General features: G+C 40.0%; 1 protein-coding gene across 2 annotated transcripts in view; it reads right to left on the reverse strand.

The window, feature by feature from the left end:
* LOC133615997 (amyloid-beta A4 precursor protein-binding family A member 2-like) overlaps window positions 1-13305 on the reverse strand; it is a 142699-nt gene extending 129394 nt beyond the window's left edge. Inside the window, exon 1 of one of the 2 annotated variants that reach the window (XM_061974974.2) lies at window positions 13272-13305. The gene's annotated coding sequence lies outside the window, so the exon portion shown is untranslated. Of the gene's footprint in view, window positions 1-13267 lie in introns of both variants that reach the window. The other variant, XM_061974976.1, reaches the window with a different exon arrangement.
* Window positions 13306-13725: the final 420 nt, after the last annotated feature.

The raw sequence follows: 13725 nt of genomic DNA on the forward strand, positions 1-13725 counted from the left end.
AAAGGTCTAATAAACTGGCAACCCACGGGTGGCCCGCCAAAGCTTTCCATTTGGCCCTCAGAACATCGCCCAAATAGGCTTGATGAAACCATTAAAACTTGGGTTGCTCATGTATGCAGTACTCCCGCCCCCCCGCAGGAGGAAACAGCGAGGCATATGTGTCACGAGTAAGCAGCAGTGGGGTGAGTAGAAGTGAGTTGACTACTCATTCAACCCTGGAAAAAAAATCTAAATAAATTGCAAAAATTACACTTTTAAAGACTAAACACCAAAGATTGAATGTTCTGCCCCGAATAAGTGCTAGAGTCATTGTTTTCTGGCGGATATTTTAAGCGGCGGACACATTGATCCAGACAGGCAGCAACAATAGTAGAAATCCCAGCGCGTAGGCTTCATCACGAAACTTGGTCAAATATTTGTAAGTCGATATTTAGTTTGTTTTGTATTGAAATTGCTGACTTTGTGTTGTCTTTTGTATTCATAGCTGTGTTGTTTTTGTCTAAGAGTAACTCTGGGCGTCAGAGCTTATTTACTACATGTAGCACTAAATTTGACCAGTAGAGGGCGACAACACTACACATTAGGTTTAATTGTGATAAGCCACATACAGTGTGTGCAATGTTTGGTGTGTGAATGTTGTGTAAACATTTGTAGTTTATTGTTTAACTGCATTGACACTAAAACCTTCTATTTTATTGATGTACAATACACAATGGACATTATTTATTTAAAATACACAATGTATGTTATAATTGTGTTATGTTTATTTTATGTTTATATTTTCAGTCTTACAAAACTAAATGAAGGAAGAAGTGTAAAGTAATAAAACTAAAGAAGGAAAATAATTCAAAAGAAGGAACAGCAATCCTCAACAAAAACTAGAGCTTCGGTTTCCTCATGCTTTTAACTAGTTGCACACACTGGAAACGATTAGCGAGGACAGAGCAATGAATTCTTTGACAGTGTAATGTGAAAGCCAATGTAAGTAAACGCAGTCTCAGAAAAATATAACCTACGTAAGCACTTTCTGACGAATCATCCACATTTTGATGTCTGGCCCCTTAAACAGCAGCCCTCTTCGTTATGCAGTTGAATAGCTACGAGCTACTGATTAGCATTACAAATGTTACATGGAAATCTCCTTCAAATTTGGAAATTAAAACTACAACTAAAATTCACTTTAAAAACACACAGCTGGTGTGTACAATACCTACAGTATAAACACTTTGTAGGCTCAGCAAAAGATTAGACTGGCTTAACGGAAAAAACTATTTCCTGATTGGACAACACAACATTGCCTATACACTATTGCCATCTAACTGCATGCAAAGTCTACTACATAACACTTTCTAATTGAACTTCATTATAACAACTGGACAGTACAGTTATCATTATCAGTTCAGTGGTAAGTGTTAAATTAAAAGAATGCAATTTTATAAATAAACAACGTATTGTGGGGCGCCTTGGCTCAGATGTCGGCCAGAAACTTGAGGGTTCCCTGTTCAAATACAGCTTTTGCCATCTTGCCTTTGCGTTCTTGAGCAAGACACTTCACCCACCTTGTGCCAAGTGCCACCCACACTGGTGCAAATGTAGCTTAAATATAGATAACTCGGTTTCTCAATGTAATGCGCTTTGAGTCACTAGAAGTGCTATATAAATTTAATTAAACTTCACACATATTAACACATGAAAAGTACCAAAAATTGGTACAGCTGAGTACTTGTATCGATTCCCAGGTACCGATTCTCTGTACCTTATCGGTTCAAATGTGAAAGGTACTCATCCCTAGTTCCATCCCTACTTTAAATGTACATAAAACAGTCCCAAATTGTTTGCAGTGTACATATCCAGTTAGTTTTTGTTCCAAAAGTAGACATATATTTTTCAGTAATGTGTCGCATCTTCCATTAGTAAATTGCCAATAAATTGCCCACCGAGAAACATGTTGTGCCTTATTTTGTTTTGTCAAAGGTCAGATGTGAGGAGAAATAAATCAAAGACAAAGATGTGAGCTGGCAGATACGCAGTCATCATGGTGTGCTGAGTACTAATTTTAAAATCCCCAAGGATGGAGCTAGAGGTCGTGACGGATAGAAAGGACAGAGGATAAGGGTATGAAAGGCCTCATGAGGTCTGTCACACCAAACTGAGCCAACAACAGCACCAATCCCATGATGACAGAAATCTGGATTATTGCATCTGTCATTGGAATCCCCTTACATCACATCCCTGTCTCTCTGCTCTAAATCCACGCAATGGACCTTTGCATAATTCATCTCTTGTAGTAACGGCTCAGCTTGGTGTGCACAGTTTGGTTGTTAAATTGCATAAAACCCCAAATAAAATGAGGATCTTAGACCAGGGAGAATCCATAATGTCAATGATGAACAATTGAAGAGGAGTAAAGCGCACTAATAACCACATTAGTTTGTCTAAAACAGCTTTTCTCCACCTAACGGTATGGATCCTCCCCATGGCAAAACTGTTGCCAGGCCATTGTGAGAAATGATAAATGGAGATGTTTTTAAGTACAGAGGATATATACATACTTATAAGATGAATAACTTGAAAGTAGGGATGGGCGATATGGCCAAAAAATGATCATGATCCATTTTTCCATATCATCCGATTTTGAATAATATCCCAATTTAAATGTTTTTATTAAGGGCGTATTGTCGCGTGCAGGATTATACTGAGTACTGTTGCATCCCTACTATTTACTACTGCAGTATCTATCCATCCATCCATTTTCTACCGCTTTTTCCCTTTGGGGTCGCGAGGGGCTCTGGAGCCTATCTCAGCTACAATCGGGCGGAAGGCGGTGTACACCCTGGACAAGTCGCCACCTCATCGCAGGACCAACACAGATAGACAGACAACATTCACACTCACATCCACACACTAGGGCCAATTTAGTGTTGCCAATCAACTTATCTTTTGGAAGTGGGAGGAAGCCGGAGTACCCGGAGGGAACCCACGCAGTCACGGGGAGGACATGCAAACTCCACACAGAAAGATCCCGAGCCCGGGATTGAACCCAAGACTACTCATGACCTTCGTATTGTGAGGCAGATGCACTAACCCCTCTGCCACCGTGCTGCCCACTGCAGTATCTAGTAACATACAAGTCCACCATGTTTGATCGACAGCATCACAGTACACAATTGTTATTTTGTTCATATCTACGATTGTGTACGTCATTCTGCAGTAAACAAAGTATCAGTGGTGTACTGAATACTATAAGACTTTTTTCAAGTAAAGTAACTTTACTAAACAACAATTTCAAATGGTAAATTTATATTTGTACTCTTTGATTACTTGTATAAATTAGTGCTCCTCACCAGTGGTTTGGCAAACAGCAAGCGGCGACCCGGATTGTGGGCTTTTTTAAAAAACTCTAGCACTGTATCTTATATTTAATGAAAGTACTTTAAAATAATGTGTACCAACACATAAAACATTTTTAATGATTATTTCAGGAGAAAAATGTTTTTTTATCCACAAACACAAAAATGATTTGAATAAAATGTGTCTGCAGAGTTTTTTAGTACATGTTATATCTGAGGAGTTGAATCGGAGCAAACACAAACAAAAAATCTAATTAAAAAATATTTAGATATAAAACTTTTTTTTTTTCTGATTAAATTAGCATGTGTGTTTATTCTCCCAGTTTGGACCTATACAGTAGTTCAGTCACAAAGACATTTTGTGCCTGCCTGCAAGTCTGCATAGCAGGCAGAATTAATAGTGAGCTGCAGCAGTCAGTAGCTTTGTGCACATGGACACAATCAATTAGAATAAAAGCCTAACCAAAATATAAATGCGTCATGTAAACACACCAATTAAAATATTTTGCTACGATCACACACGTTCAGATCAAAATTTCCTTCCGATCGAGATGGGTGGTTTATGCCAATATTCATTCAGATTGGAGCGCATTTACATACTTCTTCCAAAGTTTGGGTCAAAATTATCTTTACTGCGCATGTCTGCGACGTCAGCTATACTTTGGTGGTGGAAGGGGGACTAAATGTAATAGTCTAGGAATGAAGCGATTGTCTTGCTGCTGTCTTCCCCCCATTTAACATGTACAGAAGTAGCGTTAAATACTTTTGAATTTGCTGCTCTAAAATCAAGACTAGCAAAAACAAAAGTATGATCTGGAATGTCATGTGTCAATGTAACAATAAAAGGATCCAATTCGCAACAAACTGGTTTATTCACGACCTTAACTACTCCAAGTGCTAACTGCTAGCCTCAGACACGTTCACAGAATATTGTGACATGAAGACGCACCCTGATGACGTCACATCTGCGACTACAGAAACTACGCCAACCTGTACATATCACAACATGGAGGGCACAGAACAGCTCAGTTTCAAAAAGAGCGGTAAAACAAAAGTAGCAAACAGAAGGAACATTGATAAATAAATAACGTGACAACGTCGGACAAGCAAAAAATGGATGTTATGAGCTATGTTTGCGGAAGTCACTGCTTCTTCTTCTACTTCTGTTTATGGTATGTGTTGCACATGTCAAAATAAAGTATTCCGATTGAAGGTGTGATGCATAAAAACGTAGGTCATAGTTGGATCATTTTTTTCAGGGTCCATGTACACAATAACATTCTAATCCAAATAATGATCATATTAAATACATTTTGCCCATGAAGACGTGGCTAGAGAGACTAAAGTCTGTCACTGAAGTCGCTGCTCCTTCTCAGTAGCTGTGTTTCCATTAACCCTAAAAATGTGCAAAACCTAAATATCGCAATAACAAAGTGGTAATGGAAACACTCATATTTTGAAAAAAACTCTCAAATATCGCTGGAACATTTTTGCGATCTCATGGGGTGGGTTTTGAGACGTTTTGATATTCAAGTGTTTCGCAAAAGCATGATGTAAACAATTTTTTCGCATTTAGAGGTCATTTAAACACCGAACCGGCGAGGCGCCAACGCAGGAAAACTAGGGCAGACTTGGTCTTGGTCTCGCTTCCAATCGGTCGGCTGCACCGGGCCGTCTCGTGGATTCCTTCCCTGTAATAGAGGTCGACCCGCAGGCTTGGAGAGACCCAAATGCCCGAACAATGTCGAGGGGGCTGTAAGGACAGAGTCGGCACCAGCGGTGGCTGCAATATCTTCCTCAAAGTGGAGTCTCGCGGGACGAGATTTTACGAGAATTACGGCTCATGACTCAAAACACCCTTTAATGGAAACCGCTACAAGTCTCAAATATAGTTTATCGAAATTATTGAAATATCGCTTTTATTTTGCAAAAAACTAGCAAAGAATGGACATGCAGCTAGTGTTGTGTTTCAACAACTATGCTGATGTTAGCCATATTTATTTACTTTATTCCTTTGGGCTGCACTTCCAGCTGTGTGAGGGGAAAAAGGCACAACGTTGATTAAACATTAATTACGTCGTGAGGAGCCTGACTTATGCCACAGATGACAGGGATGGCCATGCACAGACACAGATACAAACATATTGACATAAACATACACACACAAAACAAAAACACATGCATAAGTACACAAACACACACATTCACAGACATACACAAGACAACGGTCAACAAAGGCGGACTGTTCTGTGCAGGAGTACTGTTGCATCCCTACTAGGGCTGTACGGTTTACCAATACTAATAAAGTACAGCGGTATTAATGAATTAAAAACGATACTATACTGCCCTTTAAAAATACTGGAATTTTCTTTTCATCCGTATGCTGCTGTGCAGCAATGACGAGGCGCATGTTGTTGAACACACACAAAGCGCATACAAGCAGAAACACAATGGAGAGAAGGAATGGCAAAAAACTGTGATTCTACTACGGTAGTTAATAAAGAGTGCGTGAATATATATGGAGGTATTCGGGCTCTAAAACTATTGATAAAGGTAACGTTTTAAACACGGAAGCACTGCGCTTGAAGTGCGGCTTTAAATCATGCCTTGCCAAAGGTGGCGATTAGTATTACCACCTTTGCTTCAAACATTTAAACATTTAAATAACAAGCATTCAAATCTGCACAAGGAGTTATAAAGAGTGACAGGTAATATTGTAGTTAACTCGCTCCCCTGCTGTGCATATACAGATATGTAGACATGCACACAAATGTTTAGCTTGTTGCCAATTATTAGCGGAGTCCAAACCGGCACTGCCCACGTAGCGTTAACTAATGCAAGTGAAATGACAGAATTTTGTAACAAATTCCTACAACCTGTGTTTTACCTTTTACAATGTGGGTTCAACCTGCTACATGTGTGCTTTTAACTATATATATATATATATATATATATATATATATATATATATATATATATATATATCCATCCATCCATCCATCTTCTTCCGCTTATCCGAGGTCGGGTCGCGGGGGCAGCAGCCTAAGCAGGCAAGCCCACACTTCCCTCTCCCCAGCCACTTCGTCCAGCTCTTCCTATATATATATATTTATTAATGATTGTACTGTATTTCCCAAACCATAGGGCACACCAGATTATAAGGCGCACTGCCGATGAGGGGGTTTATTTAGGTCTATTATCATACAAAAGGCGCACCAGATTATAAGGCGCATTAAAGGGATCATATTATGATTTTTTTCTAACTTCCTTGTGGTCTACATAACATGTAATGGTGGTTCTTTGGTCAAAATGTTGCATACATGATGTTTTACAAACCATCTTCAAGTCGCTGTCTGACAGTCGCTTCAGGATTTTGTGGTTTTGTAGGCGGTCTTCTTTAAGTGGATCACCTTCGACAGCGTATTGTGCAAGGACGGGAGTCGAAGGAGTGCCAAAAGTGTTTGTCTAACTGTTTTAATGACATTCAGACTTTACTTAAATCAATAACGAAGCAGCATCTCCTCATCCGTGGCTCATTAGTGCAACAACAACACAGGAAATGTGTCCCGTGAAAAACCATCTGACCGGAACTCTCTAATCACTAAAGTTCCATGGGTGAATTATGTAAACCCACTACACCGGTAGTTTTTAACGCTTTCATATTGAGTCTACTGACAGATATAAGTAAGAACTTTACGCTACTTTATATTAGAAATGGCAACAGTGGAGGATGAATGCCACATATCAAGAAGATAGGGAAAAGAAGAAGCTTATCGACTATGTGGTCGTCACGGACTACAAAGGCGGACGCGCGCAAATTTTCAGGACTTATGCAGATCCCAAATACACATCAGCCGATGCCAGAAGGTAAGAAAAGTTGGTTTTGCATAATATTGCGAAACAAATCGCCAGGTAATATGTCTGCTAACGGGTGCCATTTTGCAGTCCTTATACACACACCATAATAATACCCGTATGTTATTTTCATTTATTATGCGCCCCCCAACCAACTGTTATTCGTCTCATAGCACAGACCAAGAGTGGCAACAATAATTAATGAAGCATTTATTACAACGCCAATGAAGCTTTTTGTTGTATTCTAACCTACTGTAATCCTAATGTAATATATACAATTGTAATTCCTTCTTAGAGTGCAACAAGAAAAAACACATGTATTTATTACCTTTTAATTGTTATTTAACCACCTAATATTGTTCTTTGAGTGCAATAGGAAAAATATGTTTTATGTATTGCGTTTTTGTCTGTTAAAATGAAACCATTAATGACATCCGAGCGTGCAAGATCCGCAATATCAGCCCGATTTGTTTCAATCTCAGCAGCTTTACATGAGCTGACACATCTCGTATTTACCCTAAAACAGGGTCAGCAACCCGCGGCTCTAGAGCTGCATGCGGCTCTTTAGCGCCGCCCTGGTGGCTCCCTGGATCTCTTTCAGAGATGTGTGAAAATGGAAAAAGATGAAGAAAAACATATATTTTTTGTTTTAATATATTTTCTGTAGGAGAACGAACATGACACAAACCTTCCTAATTGTTAGACATCTCACTGTTTATTTTATACATGCTTCACTGATGCGAGTATTTGGCAAGCACTGTTTTCACTAATTTCAGCGATCCCTGAACTCATCGTAGTTTGTTTATATGTACAACTTTCTCTGATGCTGCCACGGAGATACGTGTTTTATGCCACTCCTTCTGTGTCTTATTTTGTCCACCAAACGTGTTGTGTTGTGCGTGAATGCGCAAAGGTGAGCTTTGTTGATTTTATTGACTTATTGGCGTGTTAATAAGGCAGATTTGGTCAGTGCATAACAGTACCGTATTTTCCGCACTATAAGGCGCACCTAAAAACCACAATTTTTCTCAAAAGCTGACAGTGCGCCTTATAACCCGGTGCGCTTTATTACGATTCATTTTCATAAAGTTTCGATCTCGCAACTTCGGTAAACAGCCGCCATCTTTTTTCCCGGTAGAACAGGAAGCGCTTCTTCTTCTACGCAAGCAACCGCCAAGGAAAGCACCCGCCCCCATAGAACAGGAAGCGCTTCTTCTTCTACTGTAAGCAACCACCCGCCCCCGGAAGAAGAAGAAAAAACGCGCGGATATCACCGTACGTTTCATTTCCTGTTTACATCTGTAAAGACCACAAAATGGCTCCTACTAAGCGACAAGGATCCGGTTCATAAAAAGACGCAATCTCTCCATCCGCACACGGATTACTACCGTATTTCACAGCAACTGATATTCCTGTGAACCGCACTGTGGAACGGGAGCACGTACGGTGAATATTCGCACCACAGGGAATGAGAAGTCATCCTTCACTGTGGTTCTAGCTTGCCATGCTAACTTCCACCCATGGTGATATTCAAAAGGAAGACCTTGCCAAAAGAGACCTTTCCAGCCGGCGTCATCATAAAAGCTAACTCGAAGGGATGGATGGATGAAGAAAAGATGAGCGAGTGGTTAAGGGAAGTTTACGCGAAGAGGCCGGGTGGCTTTTTTCACACAGCTCCGAAGGCGAACACACCTTCACTAAGACGGGCAGACAGCGCCGGACGACATACGCCAACATTTGCCAGTGGATCGTAAATGCCTGGGCAGATATTTCGGTCACAACTGTGGTCCGAGCTTTCCGGAAGGCAGGATTCACAGAACTGCTGGATAACAGTGACACTGACTCCGATGACTTCGACGAGACGGAACCGTCCATTTTGGATCTCACATTTGCCCAACTTTTCACTTCGGACACCGAAGACGAAGGATTTACGAATGAAGAATAACTTCAGAAGGTGAGCGCTATGTTTATTTTGTGTGTTGTGACATTAACGTTCGAGCAACATTATGTTGCTATTGCTCTACACCATTTTGAATTTTACTATGTTTGTGATTGCACATTTGCGTACATTTTGGGACAGAGTTGTTAGAACGCTGGTTTTCAATATATTATTAAAGTTTGACTGAACTATCTGACTGTTTTTTTGACATTCCCTTTAGCGCAGCGTAGGCGCGGCTTATAATCCGGGGCGGCTTATTGGTGGACAAAGTTATGAAATATGTAATTCATTGAAGGTGCGGCTAATAATCCGGTGCGCCTTATAGTGCGGAAAATACGGTAAGCTCATCGATGCTAACATGCTATTTAGGCTATTTGTATGTACATATTGCATCATTATGCCTCGTTTGTAGGTATATTTGAGCTCATTTAATTTACTTCACTTATGTCTTCTGTGTATTTAATTTATATGTGTATGAATGTTGTCTGTCTATCCGTGTTGGCCCTGCGATGAGGTGGCGACTTGTCCAGGGTGTACCCCACCTTCCACCCGAATGCGACCCCGAATAGGACAAGTGGTAGAATATGGATGGATGGATGTCTCATTATATGTATGTAATATTGGCTGCATTTATCATAGTTTGTGTGCCATGTTGTTCCAGACCACAACAAACGTTACCCAGCTTGCAAAGATTGTAATAAATCTATTAGAAGAAGACAGCCTGCCGATTCCTTAAACTTGGACACACACATCTATACCTTTGGTCATTATAAGCCAGTAATTTCCAGGAGTTATCATCCTGTGAGGAGCCTCCGTTTTACTAATGATTTCCAATGTTGCAAAAATGTGTAGAATAAAAATTTAAATACAACATTTCTGTCAACGAAGATTTGCGTCAGCCTTTGATAGTAGGGTAATATAGCTGATATAGACACTTACATCATGTGTTGCCTCCATTATAACACTTATATAAGGCTTTTAATTTTTTGCGGCTCCAGACAGATTTTTTTTTTTTTTTGTATTTTTGGTCCAATATGGCTCTTTCAACATTTTGGTTTGCTGACCCCTGCGCTAAAAGGTTTAGAACCACTGGTCTAAAAAAAAATTAAACAAGATGAGCAAGACAGAATTGTGAAATATTCTAATCAAATGTTGAATGATCAAATAAAACACGATTATACCTCACTTTCTTTTTCTTGGACAAAGGAAGCCGGTTGATGATAGATGGTTAAAAAAATAACAAAGGCTGCTATGCATTGTCAGGATGATAGAGAGCTGTATTAATTTCTCTCCCAGAAGAAGGAAGAATGTTCCTGTGAATTAATAAAAGATGAGCGCAGGAAGTGTTGAGACGCTCCCAGTGCTTCTGGATAGCTCTACTGTTGTTTTTCCTCATCCCTGGATGTACTTCTTGTCAATCCAGAGTCGGACCCAAGATGTTACTTTCCACACGCTCTAATCTACATACTGTATTTTTTGTTCCTGACTTTATCTGCCCACACTTGTTCTAATCTACCCAATACCAATAGGATTAATTTTGTATAGCATATATATACCGGTAGGGAAATTGTGTACAGATGCAAGTGCTAGTGTCACGACTCACCGTGTTATTGTCGAGATTTACTTTGGTCCTTTTACTTTGTTCTTGTTAGTCCCTCTAATTTTGTTTACTACATCCATTTTGTGTTACCTAGATACAAGCCTTCCTGTGGTGGGCGGAGTAATTTAGCATGTTGCAGCTGTCCCTCATCAGTCTTTGTCAATTTAGCCTCCCCAGTTTCTACTGGCCTGCATCGGGTTATTGATTTTTCTTGAATACTTCACGACATGCTGCCCTTTGTTAGCCTGTATCCCATTTGTATTTTTGCTTCTCCAACTCTGGCCCTTTTCTGTGCCTTTTTGTCTGCCTGCACCAACCGTAACTCCGCCGAGCCAATTTTGACTGTTTATCTGCCTTTACCTTTACATTTTAGTTTGGACTGTTTTTATTCGGTGCTTCCTTTGTTGTCCTTTTGCTGCACCGTTACTTTAGTTTGCCACGTGCTTTGTACGACTGAACAGGTTTGCAATAAAGACTGCCTATCTCACCTCTATTGCCTCAGGATCTCAGGACTCAATTTAACGAGCAGCACACAGCCTGACAGCGAGCTTTCTTTCAGACGTTGTCCGAGCCACAATAGGCTATGATAATGCATTGCGATACAAAGTCTTAACAATTTTCTTTCACATATTTTGCAAATGAATAATGACCCTTGTTTATTCAGGCATACTGTATATAATTAAAGGTGCCAAATGTTACAATGTCATGTCAAGCCATCATTAAATGGCCCTGATATGTCAAAAGTCATTAAAAAATAATGTTCTTTTCGAATACCTTTATAACTGATAACAGTAGTTCAGCCGGGATATGCTCATTTAAAAATTAGATTTACAGCCCCAAAATGTTGTTATTGTTTTCATTTCAATGCCCCGCCCTCCACCGTTTGACCAATTAGAATGTCTGTGAGTGTGTCACATTCAAGGTGCCAGTTACGCACCGCCACCTTCGTCGAGCTACTGCCACTGGTAAAGTTACTAAACATATCAGACCTTAGTAAATCTAAAAGGCGTCGTTACGATTCTCAACTTATTCATGACAGAACCAGGAACAAAACGAGGATTTGTATCGGGGATGCCTTTGAAAGATGGAGACGATTGAAGGCGGAGAAGATTTTATCATCTGATGCCAAACTTGCTAATTTCCTCCTTGATAGGTAAGTAAGGCATTTACATTTTCTTATTACCTGTAATACATGGAAATGGACATTTCATATGTAAACTATATTGTCCAATACAGTCTCTGACCTTGTCTAACAAAGCTAGTATGTTCATGCAATGAATGCTTAGGGGCGAAGCACCATCACACTAGTGTACCTTAGCATGCTAGCCCGGTCAATGACACATCGACATATAGGCTAACGGGGGAAATATATGCCCGTTAGCCTGTATGTCGGTGTGGCATCCAACTCACAGGGCAAAATATAGTGTCAGTGCCTAATTCATTCTCAATATGCTGATACGCTGAGGAAATGCATTCCAACATTAGCACGGCTAATTGCAGTTTCTGGTACTGTATGTGCATCAGACACATATGGGGTGTGTGGAGGGAGGTGTGGCCAGCGCGCCTGCAGGAGCAAAGGTCACCGCCTCTGTCTATGGTGCTGAGGACGAGCACCATCGGATAGGAGCGGGGCATGTGCTGACGGCGAGACACAGCTGACAGGTGATTACGTGTTAATCTAATCATTTGTTGTCTTTAACAGTAAGCGGCCGGGAGCAGGAGGGGTGAGAGGATACGGACGTGGCTGAAAAGTCGCGTCCTGCTGGAGAGAAAACTTTTGATAAAATCGATGTACATTAAAACCTGGTTAAAAACTGCGCACTTGGCTCAGGTGCCTTGATTTGAATCATATTCAATAATTATATCTAACCTATTTACAGTTTAACAGGATAAACCATGTCAAATGATATGGAAACGTGTTAATCCCAAAGATTATTATCAAGACTTTGATCAGACTGATTACAAAATAAATACTAATCAAATATACTACACAAGAAGGGACTCATCAAAACTAAAATAAATACATTCTAAGTAAATGAATAATAAATAATAATATATATGTTTCTGAAATTGTCATTAAAATTTAAGTGCAGATGTAAATACAGCTTCACTACTTTAGTCATCATTTTTGCGCTAAGGAAACTTTTTTTGCTTGTTTGTTTGACATTGTCATTACTGCCACAAGTGGTGGAAATGTCTATTACAACTGAGTACAGCGGCGGCCCATAGAGACCACAATGGGCCACAGCCCAATGGTTAAGAAACACTGCTTTAGGGCACAGCAGGTATTGACTTAGCTGGGTTGTCAACATTAACAAGGTCGACCTCAATGGGATCCACTGTATCATATCCTCTCCCATTTTGTTCTGTTTTGTTGGAGTTACAATTTTCAGAAAAACACAAACGTCCACTGCAGAGGACACTGGTCCTCGATAGCACACCTTAGACCACCTCACTGCAGGAATCATCACATTCTTGAAGATAACACTGTAAAAGTCAGTCAGCTGAGAGCACTGAACTCACATACTGTATATCTGTAGGTTGGATGGGAGGAACTGCTTTTCACTCCAGGCAATGACCTAAAACAGACAACCAGAGAGAATTAAGGTGAGCATCAAATAAAAAAGACGATCACTACAGAACAAAGAATGCATTTGTATCCTGTATTCCTTTTTTAGGTCATCAAATATAAACCTAAATTAGAGGATTTATCATTTCATGCTTTTAGGTCTTTAGAAAATACTTCAGAGTACCTCAGAGTATTGGATCACCAAATCAAAAAACAAAGTTAAGAAGCTACTTCTTGTTAGTGTCGCCAAACAACTCAATTTGTGTTTTGTCTGAACATAAAAGGTTTTCTCAGAAAGCATCTGGCCTGTCCAACAGCAAATTTCTGTCACGTTTGATTGTGTCAATTTCGGCACAGGGTCTTCTTTCACCTTAACCTTTACCATTATACTGGAAGGGGGATTGGTCTTAGT

Source organism: Nerophis lumbriciformis, linkage group LG15 (genome assembly GCF_033978685.3).
Source record: "Nerophis lumbriciformis linkage group LG15, RoL_Nlum_v2.1, whole genome shotgun sequence".
In the NCBI taxonomy this organism is placed as follows: Eukaryota; Metazoa; Chordata; class Actinopteri; order Syngnathiformes; family Syngnathidae; genus Nerophis; species Nerophis lumbriciformis.